The following is a 13,946-nucleotide window of genomic DNA, read 5'->3' on the forward strand; positions in this document are numbered from 1 at the left end:
GAGTGTTCTGAAATAATGATTGAAAAAGTTACTGGCTCTAAGCTCCAAAGTCACCCTTCTGTGCTCTGCTTTGTGATATTGGTTCTGGGAATCTGCCTCCCATGGTGCTTCTTTGATTGGTGGCTTTCTTATTGGCTCTGCCAACAGGACACTTGAGGGGCACTGGAGTGCATGATGACGAAGAGAGCACTTGTTCCTTCCTTTCTGTGTGTATTCCTGCCAGTGTAACCCGCCAGCAGTGACAGCTCATCCCAGTAGCAGCAATGACTCCAGTTTGCAGCATTTCACCAACAAGGCCAGCTTCATCAAGCTTTCTCAGGGAAAATGGCACCTCTTTAGAAGCCTGGGTTCCTGCTCCCCCAGGATCCTCACTGAAGCATCTACTTTTTTTGTACATTGAGCTTCTTCCATTTATTCCCCAGCCCTGGGTTTGTACATGCTTCTGCAGCAAATGTATTCATGATACTTACTCTCTCTTTTTACCCTTTCAAGTCTCTAATTCCTGGTTAACAATGTTTATATTAAGTTCTTTCTATTAAAATAACTAGTAAAGTTTTTAATCTTCTGATTGGACTCTGGCTGATTCAGAAATTGATGCCAGTGTGTTCCCGGTAAATTGTCCCTCAAAGAGGGTATGGGGAGTGGCTTAGATCTTGTCTTTGGACTTCAGTACAGTGCTGAATGCCTCACTAAAACTCGAATAATAGCAATTGAACATAAACAGTCTGATTAATAGACTCCATCTAGCCTCCTTCCTTGAATATTAAATGTACCATGGACAGCCAGAAGAATGGACATATCTGTCTTGGAAGAATTATAACAAGAATGTTTTTTAGAAGTGAGGATGGCAAGACTTCTTTTCATGTTGCGCATGTTATCGGGCGGAACCAGTCCCTGGAGAATGACATCATGCTTGGTAAAGTGGAGGGCCGATGAAAAAGAGGAAGACCCTCAATGAGATGGCTTGACAAAGTGACTGCAAAAATGGATTCAAACAGAGCAATGATTGTGAGAATATGGGGGACCTAGCATTGTTTCATTCTGTTGTACATAGGGCTGCTATGAGTCGGAACTGACTTGATGGAACCTAACAACAACAACAACAACGTCTCCTCCTTTAAGAGGACTAGAATGTGGTCTTTGGAAAATTCAATACTGTGACTCAAAAAGGAAGAGGAAACCCTCAAAGGGGGCACCTGGATTTGAACCAGAGGCCTCTTGATCTGCAGTCAAATGCTCTACCACTGAGCTATACCCCCTTTGGTTCAGGGCAATATGTAGTTAGTACTCCTTTACATTTCCGCTTAAACTTAGCTTGTTCATTTTGACTCAGCAGAGAGCTACTAGTCCTGTTCAACTTTAAATGGACCCCCTTACTGCCATAACTATCCATCCTTTCCAAATTCACACTGCCACAACTTGGTACCAGCATGGAAGGTCACCAAAGGTTCCATTTGAGACAACAAAGCCTGTACTTGGCTTGGTATATAGGCAGAAGATGAAGACCAGAGAGGAGGTTCTGCTTGCTGAATAAGGACTAGAACTCTAACTGCCAGAATTTCAGTAAAGATCACTTTCCAACAACAGCCCACAGCGTGGGACCAAGACAACCTTCTCTCCCACCTCTCCTCCAAAGTCCTATCTTTTTTAAGCATTTGAATTTCCAACTTTTGCTTTAGCTTTTTGTCTCATTTATTCAATCCTTCACTTCTGACGTATCTCCTCCTTCAGGGATTCCCTTTTAACTCCCTCTCTATCCATGCCCAAGTTAATTAAAAAAAAAAAAAATTTTTTTTTCTTTCCCTCTCATCACCAGGTCACTCTTTCATCTGTCTTCCCAAGTCAATCTCAGAGAATTGATTGATCCTAAAAAAAATTTTTTTTTTTTTAAGGGAGGTGTGTCACTACGGATAGGAGGGGTACTATGTATCAATTATTTATAGCTGCGTAACAAAATGCCAGTTGTGGTCAAGTTGATGCCAACTCATACGACCCTATGTGTGTATCTTTAAAAAGTAAATGTTTGTTATATCATGTTGTTTCGGAGATTCAGTAAACTCATGGAGTGGCTTAGATGGATTTTGCCCCAAAATTCTCTCTTAAGGTTGCAGATGAGATGTCATATTGGATTGGAGTCATCGGAATACCTGAGGAGGGCTGAAAGAACAACTCTAAGATTGCTTACTCTCTTGGTTGTTAGAAAGAGAACTCAGTTGCTCACTGACTGTTGGCCGAAGTTCTCAATTCCTCACCATGTGGACGTCTTCACAGGACTTCTTAATGTGTCTGTTTTCTTTACCCATGTATTGACCAGTTCTGGCATTCTTCGTTACTTTGTGCAAACCCAGATTTTCATTAGGCAAAGTTTTCTTTCTTCTTGATCAACTTCCTTTAACATTTCTTGTAGGACATGTCTGCTGTTGAATTCTCTCCATTTTTGTTGGTCTGAAAATATATTTGCTCTACCTTCATTGTTGAAAGGTATTTTCTCTGAGTATAGAACTCACTGTGTAAAGAAATAACAGTTTCTTTTTTTTTCCTTTTAACATTTTTAAGATGTTCCTTTTTACCCTCTTGCCTTGCCTGGCTTCTGATGAAAAGTTTGCTTTTTTATATTTTTCTGTGTGTAATATATATTTTTTCCAGTCTCTGACTCTTTTTAATGTATTTCCTTTTTATCACTGGTTTCTAGCATTTTATTATGCTGTGCCTAGCTATGCTTTACCTTATACCTATTGTGCTTGGGATTTGTTGAGATTATTATTTGTGGATTTCTAGTTTTCTTCCAATTTGAAAAATTTTGGAGCCATTATTTCTCCAAATATTTTTGCTGTTTCTAGCCTACTGTTCTCTTCATCTGGGACTTCATATACATATATATTGGACTACTTGATATTGTCTCACAGCTCACTCTGGGGATATATATTAGCAAAGCTTTGTATTTTTTTAGGTGTGTAAGCCATTTCATCCTGAGTTATAGAGTATATGTGCCTCCTGGAACATGCTAAGATTTGACCCTAGTTATAGGTCTATAGCATTGATCTAGATGAGTTCTTTCTACATACTAGATACATATCCAATCTTTATCATATGTGTTGCAAAATTTCGAGTCTCTTGTTTATAAATTTTTTGTCATATAAAAATAAAAATGTTTATAAACTCATATTTATCTATCTTTTATAATTTGTGCTTTTTTTGGGTTGCATTTAAGAAATCCTTTCCTGGGTTATGTATATGTACATATTCTTGTAAAAGTTTAACTTTGAATTTAAATTCAAAAGTTTAACTTTGAAAAATCCATAGTTTTTTTTTTTTTTTTTATGGAATGAGACAGGAGTAGTACATTATGTTTTTCTTTAGGAAATCAATTTTCCCAGGACCATTTATTGTATAATCCACCGTTTGCCCACTGATTAGTGACACCACTCAGGTTTTATATCTGAAGATCACGCTTCATCTTCTAGAGCAGCACTATCCATTAAAAATATAATGTCAGCCACAAATATAAGCTACATATATCATTTTGTATTTTCTAGTCACCACATTAAAAAATCATTGAAATAAATTTTGATGATATATTTTATTTAACACAACATATCTAGAATATTATCGTTTCAACATGTAATTAATATTAAAAATTATTTAACAACTAACAAACTACCCAATTAAAAAATGGGAAAAGTATTATTCACAATAGTCAAAGGGTGGAAAGAGCTCAAATGTTCATCAACAGATGAACACACTAACAGAATGTGGTAAAAAAAAAAAATGGGCAAAGTACTTGAAAAGACATTTCACCAATGAAGATATACTGAGTGGCCATCTAAGATACAACTACTGATCTTTACTTATTCACAGCAAAAGAGAAAGAAGGAAACCTGATACTCTGTGACGAAACTAGTCTATAGGACTGTCTACACGAACCCATGGCCTCTTCTACTCCAAGATCAGAAGAACTAGATGGTACTTGACTACCACTACCAATAATTTTGATCAGGACCACAATAGATGAATCCTGACAGAATGGGAGAAAAATTTGGAACAGACCTCAAATTCTTAAAAAGTTCTGACTTACTGGACTGATAGAGACTAGAGGACTCACCGAGACTCTTGTCCTAAGATGCTCTTTAAGCCTTGAACTGAACCTATCCTCCAAGGTCACCTTTTAGCCAAATAGTAAATTGGCTCACAAAATAAAGAACATCACCCATGAGTATTGCACTTCTTTAAAAAATCACCTATCTGAGGCCAAATTGTCAGCAATTACTTTATAGCAAAGATGTGAAGGTAAGGGGGCAGGGAAACTAGATTACTGGAAATGGAACAATCGGAACAGAAATAAATGAGAATGTTGACACCTTGTGAAGAATGCTACTAATGTTGTGGAATAATTTGTGTAGACATCATTGAACAGGAACACAATTTGCTGTGTAAATTTTCACCAAAAACTCAGTAAAATATTGCTTTTTTAAAAAAGAAGAAATACAAATGGACAATAGGCACAAGAAAAGATTCTCAATAACATTAGTCATTGGGGAAATGTAGTTTGTGGATTCATAATTCAAAAGCTGTGTGACCGTACATGGCTGCCCTCCCAACACTGACCACTGTTCCGTCTATATAGACCTATCATGTAAACGTCTGCTGCTTTTCAGCATTAATGAAATAGTTTTCACACTTGATGAACTGGTGTGATTTCACTTCTGTTTGATTATCAGGGAGCTCAGAGATAGGTTTTGTATACACCAGTAGTAACTTGTCCTAACCTAGGCTCTCTGGAATAGTTATTTACTTCCTTTTACCTCCTCTCTTAAATGTTCAGTGCTTGCCTTTTCTTGTTTGATCTTTGAAGTTTTATTGGGAGCTGCCTCAATTCTATTTTTTGAAGCAAGCTTGGTATAAACAAATAAAATCCTGATGGTAATAATTAGGCACAAGGGAAACACTGAGGAAGCCTAGGGCAGACACCTCTACTCCTCCAGGAAATGATTATGGCTGAGGTAGATATGAAACATATGGAAAATGTTATAAGTGAAACACTTAAGTCTTTACTACTTGTTGGAAACTTTGGCTACATGAGGCCGAGTGTATAGGGTAGCAGGGAGCTGTACTTATACTAGCTGTCTCAGGGAGTAAAAGAGATATGACACAGGGGGCACCTGGATTTGAACCAGGGACCTCTTGATTTGCAGTCAAATGCTCTACTACTGAGCTATACCCCCACACGCCCATCCTTCCTTAGTAAAGATTCTTTCATAATTGCTGTCACACCCAAGGTGCTTTCATCATCATCCAGTGTCTCTCTAGGGAGCTACCTGAGCTTCTCCTCTTAACCCACTTTTACACCTGTCAGAATCTGCTTTTCTCCTCCAGAGTCTTCCTACCTCGCCCATCTGAATAGCCCTCTTCTCCGAGCACTTCTCACCACCTCCCTTATTATTACTATTGCTGGGTCACAAGATGAACTCCACCCATTCTCCTCAATATCTAATACTTTGTCTTTTTAAATTTTTCTCCGTCTCTCCCTCACTCTTTTGGTTTCCTTTTCCTGGACTGTGATGAAGGCTCTCAATGGCTTAGCTTACTCCTGGGCAGGCAAGTGGCCAATAAAGGTGCAGTCCCAGCATTTGGTGGAAGGGGAGTGGGCAAGGGCAAATCCAGATTTCAGTATAGCTGGACTGGGCACTGAGCCTAATTGTTCTGGAATTCAAAGAGCTCCTGCTTTATAGAAATCAATTTTTAATATTGAGCCATCATTGCAGTTGTGTTTTGAGCCCTTCTTTGCTAAGTGGTTAGTACCTTTGGATAAGATTTTCTATTATTTATTTAGTTTATTGTAAAGTGATAGTGGCCTATAGATTTCTTCTTGTTATATGCTGGTCTTATGTCCACCACACATCTGTCAGTTTGTTGTACTTTAGGGGCTTGTGTGTTGCTGTGATGCTGCAAGCTGTGCCACTGATATTTAAACACCAGCAGGGTTACCCATGAAGTGCAGGTTTCAGCTGAGCTTCCGCACTAAGACAGACTAGGAAAAAGGGCCTGGCGGTCTACTTCTGAAAGGAATTAGCCAGTGAAAACCTTATGAATAGCAGTGAAACATTTGTGCCAGAAGATGAGCTACTCAGGTTGGAAGGCACTCAAAAGACGACTGGGAAAGAGCTGCCTCCTCAAAGCAGAGTCCACCTTAATGACATAGATGTAGCCAAATTTTCAGGACCTTCATTTGCTGATGTGGCACAAGTGAAAATGAGAAGAAGCAGCTGCAAATATCCATTAATAATTGGGATGTGGAATGTACAAGTATGAATCTAGGAAAATGGGAAATTGTCAAAAATGACCAGAAATGCATAAAGATCCATATTCTAGGCATTAGTGAGCTGAAATGCACTGGTATTGTCAATTTTGAGTCAAATAATTATGTGATCTACTATGCTGAGATTAATAACTTGCAGAGGAATGGTATTGCATTCATCATCAAAAAGAACATTTCAAGATCTGTCCTGAAGTACAACGCTGTCAGTGATAGGATAATATCCATATGCCTGCAAGGAAGACCATTTAATATGACTGTCTTAGTTATCTGATGCTGCTATAACAGAAATACCACAAGTGGATGGCTTTAGCAAGGAGAAATTTATTTCTTCACAGTAAAGTAGGCTAAAAGTCCAAATTCAGGGGATCAGCTCCAGGGGAAGGACTTCTCTCTCTGTCAGCCTTCTCATCAATCTTCCCCTGGACTAGGAGCTTCTCCATGCAGGGACCCCAGGTCCAAAGGATGCACTCTGCTCCCAGCACTGCTTTCTTAGTGATATGAGGTCCCCCTATCTCTCTGCTTGCTTCTCTCTTTTATATGGCAAAAGAGATTGCCTCAAGACAAGATCCAACTTTGTAGGTTGAGTCCTGTCTCACTAACACAACTGCAGCCCATCCTCCCTCATTAACATCATAGAAGCAGGATTTACAATGTGTAGGAAAATCACACAAAAATACCAGGAATTATGGCCCAGCCAAATTGATACACACATTTCTGGGGGGACATAATTCAATCCATGACATTCCCCCAAGTTTCGGGATCCCATTTCTTCCCAATGAATGTGCTCACTTTAGTTTCAGACACCTCTCAAGGTTGGTAATTGAGCTGGCATTGTAATTCAGACACTCTTACACTAAGAGTTTGGGTTTGGTTTTTTGGCAATATTAGCTCCGAAAGTATAAGAAATAAGGAGCTTCTCCTGATTCACAGACTTAAGATGTTCCAACCTCTACAATCGTGTGAGCTGTTTCCTTAATATAAATCTGTCTCTCTATATATTTATATGCTTTACTGGTTTTGCTTCTCTAGAGAACCCAGCCTAAGACAATGACTATTATTCAAATTTACACATCAACTACCCAGACCAAAGATGAAAAATTTGAAGATTTTTACCAACTTCTGCAGTCTGAAATTGATAGAACATGCCATCAGAATGCATTGGTAATTACTAGTGATGGGAATGTGAAAGTTGGAAACAAAGGAGAAGGATCTGTAATTGGAAAATGTGGCCTTGGTGATAGAAATAGTGCCAGAGGGTGAATGATAGAATTTTGCAAGACCAATAATTTCTTCATTGCAAATACCTTTTTTCAACAAAATAAATGGTGACTATACAGGTGGACTTCACTGGATGCAATACACAGGAATAAAATCAACTACATCTGTGCAAAGAGACAATTGAAAAGTTCAATATTATCCATCAGAACAAGGCCAGGGATTGACTGAGGAAGAGATGTTCTATTGCTCGTATCCAAGATCAAGGTGAAGCTGAAGAAAATTAGAACAGGTCCATGAGACCCAAAATATGACCTTCAGTATATCCCACCTGAATTTAGAGACCATCTCAAGAATATATTTGACACTTTGAACGCTAATGACCTAAGATGAGATGAGTTGTGGAAGGCAACAAGGGCATCATATATGAAGACAGGAAAGAAAGACCCAAATGGATGTCAGAAGAGAGTCTGAAACTTGCTCTGAATGTTGAGAAGCTAAAAAAAATGGAAGAAATGATAAAGTAGAAGAGCTGAACAGAAGATTTCAAAGGGTGGCTTGAGAAGACAAGTATTATAATGACATGTGCAAAGACCTGGAGTTAGAAAACCAAAAGAAAAGAACACTCTCAGCATTTCTCAAGCTGAAAGAACTGAAGAAAAATTCAAGCTTTGAGTTGCAATATTGAAGGATTCAATGGGAAAATATTAAATCGCACAGGAAGCATCAAAAGAAGATGGAAGGAAGAGTCACTGCACCAAAAATACTTGGTTCATCTATTTTGGGAGGTAGCACATGATCAAGAACTGATGGTACTGGAGGAAGAGGTCCAAGTTGCACTGAAGGCATTGGTGACGCACAAGGCTCTAGGAATTGATGGAATATCAATTGAGATGCTTCAACAAATGTATGTAACTTTAGAAGTGCTCACTCGTGTATGCCAAGAAGTTTGGAAGACAGCTACCAGGCCAACTGCCTGGAAGAGATCCATATTTGTGCCTATTCCCAAGAAAGGTGATTCAACCAAATGCAGAAATTATTGAACAATATAATTAATGTCACACACAAGTAAAATTTTGCTGAAGATTATTTGAAAACGGTTACAACAGTACAGCGACAGAGAACTGCCAGGAACTCAAGCTGGATTCAGAAGAGGACGTGAAACAAGGGATATCATTGCTGATGTCAGATGGATCCTGGCTGAAAGCAGAGAATATCAGAAAGATGTTTACGTGCATTTTATTGACTGTGCAAAGGCATTTGACGGTGTGGATCATAACAAATTATGGATAACATTATGAGGAATGGGTATTTTAGAACACTTAATTGTGCTCATGAGGGACCTGTACAAAGATCAAGAGGCAGCTGTTCGAACAGAACAAGAGGATACTGCCCAGTTTAAAGTCAGGAAATTTCTGTGTCAGGCATGTATCATTTCACCATACTCATTCAATCTGTTTGCGAGCAAATAATCTGAGAAGCTGGGCTATATGAAGAAGCCCGTGGCATCAGAATTGGAGGAAGATTCAACAACCTGTGTTACACAGATGACACAACCTTGCTTGTTGAAAGTGAAGAGAACTTGAAGCACTTACTGATGAAGATCAAAAACTACAGCCTTCAATATGAGTTACACCTCAACATAAAGAAAACAAAAATTCTCACAACTGTACCGATAAGCAACACCATGATAAATGGAGAAAAGACTGAAGTTGTCAAAGATTTCATTTGACTTGGATCCACAATCAACACCCATGGAAGCAGCAGTCAAGAAATCAAACAACGTATTACATTGGGCAAATGAGCTGCAAAAGACCTCTTTAAAGTGTTAAAAAGCAAAGATGTCACCTTGAAGACCAAGTTGCACCTGACCCAAGCCATGGTGTTTTCAATCGCATCATATGCATGTGAAAGCTGAAAAATGAACACGGAAGACTGAAGAATTGATGCCTTGAGTTGTGGTGCTGGCTAAGAGTATTGAGTATACCATAGACTGCCAAAAGAACAAACAAATCTGTCTTGGAAAAAGTGCAGCCAGAATGCTCCTTAGAAGCAAGGATGGTGGGACTTCATCTCACATACTTGGACATGTTATCAGGAGGGACCAGTCCCTGGAGAAGGACATCACGCTTAGTAAAGCAGAGGGTCAGCGAAAAAGAGGAAGACCCTCAATGAGATGGATTGACACAGTGGCTGCAACAACAGGCTCAAGCATAAGAATGATTCTGAGAATGACACAGGACTGGGCAACATTTTGTTCTTTTGAGCACAGGGTCACTATGAGTCAGATCTGACTCAATGGCACCTGACAACAACAGCAGTCTTTTTAAAAAATATGTATCAAGATTATGCAAGCTTCCTAGAATGATTTGGAGAGATTTCCATATAGTTCTGTAGTTTAGAACATCATATATAGCACAAGAATGAAATATTCTTAATTAAAAATTAAGCAAACTTGTTTGTCAGTCTAAAAATTGCCTCCAAAACTTCTGGGTGTGGTGACTTTGTGAGGAAGAGTTCTTTAATTCTCTTTTAAATGTATTTTATCACTCATTATTGGTGTATTCAGGTTTTCCATTCCTTCTTGGGTCTGTTTTAGTATTCATTTTTCCTTCAAAAATAATCTGTTTTACACTGATTTTAAAAGTGAATAGAAGGAAGCAGTACAAAGAATTTTCTTGTGTTATAAAAATGGATTTAGCCTTTTCCTATTTTTCCTTCCTCGTGTTATTCATTTGTCTTTCCTGTTTATTCTCAATTAGACTTCTTGAGTGTTTGCTTGTTTTTTCAGGTACAAACCCAGATCCAATCTCAAATATGAGTAGTTTTTACTTCATATATTTTGAAGCTCTGTTATTAAAGGTATACATATATAGGATTGATATGTCTTCTTGAGGAATTGACTTTTTTGTCTTTATCATTTCCTTCTTTATTCCTGGTAACATTCCTCATTTTGAAAACTTATAAAAAAGCCTTTACATTTTTCTTTTGATGAGTGTGCATGGTATATCTCTTTTCATCCTTTTATTTGAACTATTCATGTCTTTATATTTGAAGTGGTGTTCTTGTGGATAGCATGTAGGTTTCTTATCCAGTCTGACAATCTCTACCTTTTAATAGGAGTGTTTAGACCATTTGCATGTAATGCAATTATATATAGGGTTACATTTAAACCTTGTTGTTGTTGTTAGGTGCCGTTGGGTTGATTCTGACTCATAATGACCCCGTGCAGAACACAATTTAACACTGCCTGGTCTTTTGCCATTGTTACAGTCATTGCTATGCCTGAGCCCACTGTTGCAGCAACCGTGTCAATCCATCTTACTATTTGTTTTCTGGTAGTCTCATCTATTCTTCGTTCTTTTTTCCTAGCTTCTGTATTGAGTATTTTTATTATTCCATTTTATCCCCACCATTATTTTATTAGCTACGCTTTTTGCTATTTTCATTTAGTGATTTATCTAAAGTTTACAGTACATATTTAACTTTTCATATTTTCCTTCTAATGTTATACCACATTACTTGTAGTGTAAGAATCTTACAACAGTATGCTTTCACTTCCCCTATTTTATGTTTTTTGTTATTGTCATAGAGCTTATCTTTATGTATGTTACAAACCCCATAATAAAAACCCAAGTTATTTTTTAAAGAAAGTTGATCATATATTCAGATATCATACTAAAAATACAAAGTTTGTCAAAAATACATAACCTAACACCATCCAATAGGCCTTTCTGTGATGATGGAAATGTTTTATGCTTGCTCTGTTTGGTGTGGTAGCCACTTGCCACATATGACTGTTGAGCACTTGAAATGAGTCTAGCAAGAGGCCCATCGAGTTGATTCCAACTCATGATGACCCCATGAGCCTAAGGGACTGAAATTTAATTTATTTTAATTTTAATAGCCACAGTTGCTAGTGGCAGCCTGTTAGACAGCTCAGGTATAACCAAATAAGACAAATTATTTGTATTACCAGGAAATAAAAAGTAGAGCACAAGGAAAACTATGGAAGAGAGTTTTTTTTTTTTTTTTTGGTTCATGCAGCCAGTGTAAGCTTTGTGTTTCTACTTTTATTCCTTCTCACCTCTTCCCAGACGGCCCTAAATCCACGGGCCTCCGTATCTTTTGGCCCTGCTAGATACATTGCTATTATTTTTGCTTTAAACATTTAGTTATCTTTTTTGTGTGTGTGTGGTGAAAACATACATAACAAAGCATTTGCCAGTTCAACAATTTCTACAATAATTCTATGACATTGATTACATTCTTCATGTTCTGCAACTATTATCAAAAGTCTAGGTAGCTAGTCCTTTTTTTTTTTTTTTTAATTTAATCCACTAAATGAGTTTTTCCTCCACAAAAGGCAAAAAGGTTGGTATGACTGGAGGTTATAATTTGAAATTGCTAATAGCTGCAGATGAAATTGGAGTCCAAACATAAGGACGAGGGTAGAGGGGAGGTAGTATTTTTTTGCACCAAATATGTACCTGTCATTGCCCTAAGCAATTTGCATTTACATTGGGGTGTAGTTACTGCTGGTGGAGTTGGAACATCCTATCACCACATACCTATTTGCATTCATGAATGTACACAGAAATAAGACACTCCTGGAAGAAAAAGTTCTGGGGCCCTCTCCTCTCTTAAAGATTAAGGGTGACCCTTGGTCAAAAAAAAAAAAAAAATTTTTTTTTTTTTGGTCCTGTTGGTCTGGGCTTGGCTTTACTGAGTATGGGAGAGGATGTAGGTATCTCTGAAAGGGAAATCACCGCAGAGGTTGTAGGACCTGGAAGGGAGCACTTGATTCCCTTAGAAGAGTGCATCTGGAAAGGGTGACAAGAAAGCCTGTGCACTGCAGGAAGCAGTGGCCTCTCTGAAATGATTTTGTGCAGGCTCTACACATTCCTGTTTTGGGGCTTTTCATGGATACACTCACTCTGGCCGCAAACAGAAGCATAATCAACCAAGGCAAGTACATAAGGCAAGAAGATACAGACCATAGCTGGACTGACTATAGCTGGATATGGGCAGCTTGAGACCAGGATTCCTGGTTTTACTGCTTGTGAGAAATGTACAGAGATAGTGTAATGCAAATGTGATCTAACTTTGTTTGCTGTCATGTGGCCTACTCCTTTAAGACTGGCAAGGACCCTGTTTGTGAGGAAACTGAGACTCAGTGACTTGCTAACAAATACAACGCAGGTAGGAGTCAGAATCAGGATTTAAGCCTTGGTCCTTGTCTGTCTGAGTAGGGCTTCAAACTGGTTCAATCCAGCTCAGTCAAGGGGAGTGAAGTGGAACCAGAACAGACATGAAATTTTTAATATTCGGGTAATGTGGAATTATAACTGGAACGGGAAAAATTAAGGGTCAAAAGACTGGAATTGGAGACTTGGAAGAGGTGTAATGAGCCCTTTCTGAAGCCTGATGTGTGAGCTTGGATTCTTGCTAGGAGTGAGGAGAGTGAAACATATTCAAGGTGACATGGTCGACCACCACCTTTGAGGTGAGCACTGCTGTTTGCCATTCTGTGCAGAATCCTATGGGCAAGAGATTTGGTTGCTATGCAACATATATGCTACCCTTGTTTTCTAAGGGAAACCCCAGTGGTGTAGGAGCTGCAGCTGCTAACCAAAAGGTCGGCAGTTTCAATCCACCAGGTGCTCCTTGGAAACCATGTAGGGCAGTTCTACTCTGTCCTATAGGCTCACTATGAGTCAGAATCAACTTGACGGCAATGGGTTTTTGTTTTTTCCTAGAAGGAAGACTTAATTTCTAGCAGGGCTTTGACCTATAAATTTTTCCCTTTCTGGTTATGATTCCAGTGGGCCCAAATTAAAAAAAAAATTGGGTCTTTTCCAGTGGTGCCTTCTCAGCCATGACTGAACTGGGCAGAACTGGTTTATAGCCCTGGTCAGAAGCCAGAGACAGGTCAGACTCACCACCCACACCAGGGAGGCTCCACAGATGAGCGTGAAGGGGATTCATTTCAGCTCTTGAGTATATTTGGGGGCAAGGGGAAAAGCACAAATCTGTGGCTTTAGAATCTAAAATGTGACTTGGCAGGGGGCACCTGGATTTGAACCGGGGACCTCTTGATCTGCAGTCAAATGCTCTACCCCTGAGCTATACCCTCTGTGATGTGAGTAGTACAAAATAATACCTTTGTAACAGACACCACGCAGTCCTTTCACTCATGGCTGCTCCTGCACTCTCCCATTGGGTCCTTAAAGTGGTGCCTGCTCCCCTGCAGCCTGGCTCCTCCCTGCTATGACTCACTGCTCACTCACTGGCTCACTGTGAACATTCATCACATTAAACACCTGCCTGGCAGGTAGCTCCCTTACCAGAATCTCTCTCCTTCAAAACTTCACTTCTAATTCCTGCAGTGGGGTGCTAACTGCAAGGTCTATTG

General features: G+C 39.0%; 3 non-coding genes across 3 annotated transcripts; all 3 read right to left on the bottom strand.

Moving 5' to 3' along the window:
- Positions 1 to 1,187: 1,187 nt before the first annotated feature.
- On the bottom strand, positions 1,188 to 1,259 carry TRNAC-GCA (transfer RNA cysteine (anticodon GCA)). The gene has a single exon. It is a non-coding gene; the product is annotated as a tRNA-Cys (tRNA).
- Positions 1,260 to 5,150: 3,891 nt separating this feature from the next.
- TRNAC-GCA (transfer RNA cysteine (anticodon GCA)) lies at positions 5,151 to 5,222 on the bottom strand. Its single transcript has one exon. It is a non-coding gene; the product is annotated as a tRNA-Cys (tRNA).
- Positions 5,223 to 13,595: 8,373 nt separating this feature from the next.
- Positions 13,596 to 13,667, bottom strand: TRNAC-GCA (transfer RNA cysteine (anticodon GCA)). The gene has a single exon. It is a non-coding gene; the product is annotated as a tRNA-Cys (tRNA).
- Positions 13,668 to 13,946: the final 279 nt, after the last annotated feature.

Source organism: Loxodonta africana, chromosome 3 (genome assembly GCF_030014295.1).
Source record: "Loxodonta africana isolate mLoxAfr1 chromosome 3, mLoxAfr1.hap2, whole genome shotgun sequence".
Taxonomy (NCBI): domain Eukaryota; kingdom Metazoa; phylum Chordata; class Mammalia; order Proboscidea; family Elephantidae; genus Loxodonta; species Loxodonta africana.